The 2,866-nt window shown below is 40.2% G+C and overlaps 1 non-coding gene across 1 annotated transcript; it reads right to left on the bottom strand.

Moving 5' to 3' along the window:
* Nucleotides 1-231: 231 nt before the first annotated feature.
* Nucleotides 232-338, bottom strand: LOC128571333 (U6 spliceosomal RNA). Its single transcript, XR_008375764.1, has one exon. It is a non-coding gene; the product is annotated as a U6 spliceosomal RNA (small nuclear RNA).
* Nucleotides 339-2,866: the final 2,528 nt, after the last annotated feature.

Below are 2,866 nucleotides of genomic sequence, written 5' to 3' on the forward strand. Positions count from 1 at the left end.
CACTTATACATACCTAAAAAAGCCAAATTCATAGAAACAGAAAGTTACCAGTTGTTGGGAGAGGAGGAAAAGGAGTTTTGTTACTTAATACACATAGACTTTCATTTCTGAAAGATGAAAAATTTCTGAAAATCTGCTTCATACAATGTAAATATATTTCACACTTTCATACTATACACTTACAAATGATTAAGAAGGTAAAGTTTGTAATATGTGATTCTTTTTTTTAAAAAAAATATGGAACGCATCACGAATTTGCGTGTCATCCTTGTGCAGGGGCCATGCTAATCTTCTCCATATCGTTCCAACTTTAGTATATGTGCTGCCGAAGCGAGCACAATATGTGATTCTTATAACAGTAAAAAGAATTGTAGACCAGACTGTATGCCCTCATCTCTGTATCAAATAACAGAAGTGATAGTAAATTAAAACAAATTCTATGCCTCAGTTCCACATCTCTAAAGAGAAAATTCCTTACCTTGACTAACTCACTGATTACTATCAAATTAATGTGTCTTGTAAGTCTCAAATAAAACAGTTTGTTTTGATGGTATTTGAAAATAAATAATAAGAAGGAAATAATAACAATACATAGCATCCGTTTCTTTACAAAGCCCTGAAACTAATAACAAAAACTAACTTGTTTTAATGATCCTCTGCAGTATGCTTGATGGAAGTTTTTTGAATAAGTATAATTTAATGCATGTACAAAAAAAGGTCCCACTGGAAATAGGTGGAACCCTAGAAAACAAAATTATACCAAAAATAATTTGTCATAAAGGAACTGTGGGCCAGGTTCAATGGCTTATGCCTGTAATCCTAGTACTCTGAGAAGCTGAGGCAGGTGCATTGCTTGAGCTTAGGAGTTCAAGACCAGCCTGAGCAACAGCAAGACCCCATCTCTACTAAAAAATAGAAAAATTAGTTGGGTGTTGTGGTGGGTGACTGTAGTCTCAGGAGGCTGAGGCAGGAGGATCTCTGGAGCCCAAGAGTTGGAGGTTGCTGTGAGCTAGGCTGACATCACAGCAATCTATCCTGGGCAACAAAATGAGACTCTGTCTCAAAAAATAAAAAATAATAATAAAATAAAAATAAAGGCACTGTGTATTCAGGTGTATACAGGATCAAGGAAATTAACAAGGGATTGTAAATTACGTGCAAACAAACCACAAGGAAAATTGTTACACACTCACACACATATACCCACACCTCCCACGCCATCTTCACCCCAGACTGACGTGATAACAGGAAGGAATGATGTCATCAGAGCCCAGTGGCCCCATGAAAACTTAGATCACAGACAGGAGCTGCTAAAGAGAAGTGGTAGCTAGGAGGGAGCACATCTGCTGTCAGAACTGCAGCAAGGCAGGGAGAAATGACGAAAATAAAAATTTGGATCTCTCTTTCTTCCTGCTAACATCCGCCACTGACCAAACCCAAACACAAGCCAGGGAATGGGAAAGTGCAGGTTATGCAGTTTGGAGATGCCGTCTCCCAGCACAGAGAGCAGAGCAGAGAAGAGAAGGAATGCTGGGGAAGCAAGGAGACAACAAAAAAGCACAGAACACAGAAACACTGCCGTAAATCATCTTCATGTGTCAACACTACTTAAAACCTGACAGATGTGTCCATCTATCTATCAACCACGGGTCAAGTAGGTGATAGCTAATTATGACCACCAAAGCTCAGGGGCATACACGCACATTTGTGTGTGAACTGCCTGAGCATCAGTTGCCCTGGGCTGGGCTAAATCAGAACAGTTCTGCTTCTCGTTTCCTCCACGCTTCCCCTGGGAGGGCAGATGAGCCCACAGGTCCCCTTCTCACAGCAACTACCTGCAGAAGAGACAAAGACCAACCACTGTGCAAGTGCTTTCAACTCTTGGGGCACATCCCTCCTATGATTCCAATTGGCCAAAGCAAGTCACAAAGATGCCGAAGTCAAGTGGGCTCATAAAGTCAATATCCCACCTCTTTAATGGGCAGAACTACATGAGAAGTCCCTCAACAAAAGAAAGAGTTATAGAGAGAGGTGACAAATTGGCACTATGAGGTGTATTCTTCTGCATGTATGTAAAACATTCATTGCCATCTTTATCATGTTCAGGTGCAGACAGAAAGGAGAGAGATGTTTTGTGCATTCCTACATCAAAAGACCAGTTAGACTATTAAAACCTATTATTATAAAAACTCATATCCAGAAAGAATTGAAAGTCACAATAGATTATGACCTGGATCCCCATGGCATGAGCATGTATAGATTGACTGGTGATAAATATCGAAGCAGTGCTCACCCTTGAAGCCAACACAGAGTGGGATGCCAAGATCCAATAAATAAATAATAAAAGAAGAAGAAGAAAAGAAAAAGAGCAAGGATGCATGCACATCAAGACTTTATACCTGCATAGTTGTCCTAAGCACTTGACATGTTTTTTTTTTGTTTGTTTGTTTTGTTTGTTTGTTTTTTTGCAGTTTTTGGCTGGGCCTGGGTTTGAACCCACCACCTCTGGCATATGGGGCCAGCACCCTACTCACTGAGCCACAGGCACCACCCTATCCCTGCATAGTTAAGGCACTGAACTCTACAATCCATAGGTCTTGTTTTATTTTGTTATTTTTCTCTTTCTGTGAGTTCCTGCGTCCCAGAATTGTTTTTTTTATTAACATGTTCCCCTTTGGTATGTTTTTTCCATCCTTTTTCTGAGGATTGGATTTGCCTCCTTCATAGGCAATGCTTTCTCTGTGGGTACTTTTTCTGCTTTATGATGTTGATGATAAAGAGCCTCTGATGGTCTGATGATTTTGCCCATGCATTTCTGAAGTCTACCCTCAAGATGAATCCAGGATACCTGAGCTGACCATCACAG

The sequence above is a fragment of the Nycticebus coucang genome, chromosome 18 (assembly GCF_027406575.1).
Source record: "Nycticebus coucang isolate mNycCou1 chromosome 18, mNycCou1.pri, whole genome shotgun sequence".
Classification (NCBI taxonomy): Eukaryota; Metazoa; Chordata; class Mammalia; order Primates; family Lorisidae; genus Nycticebus; species Nycticebus coucang.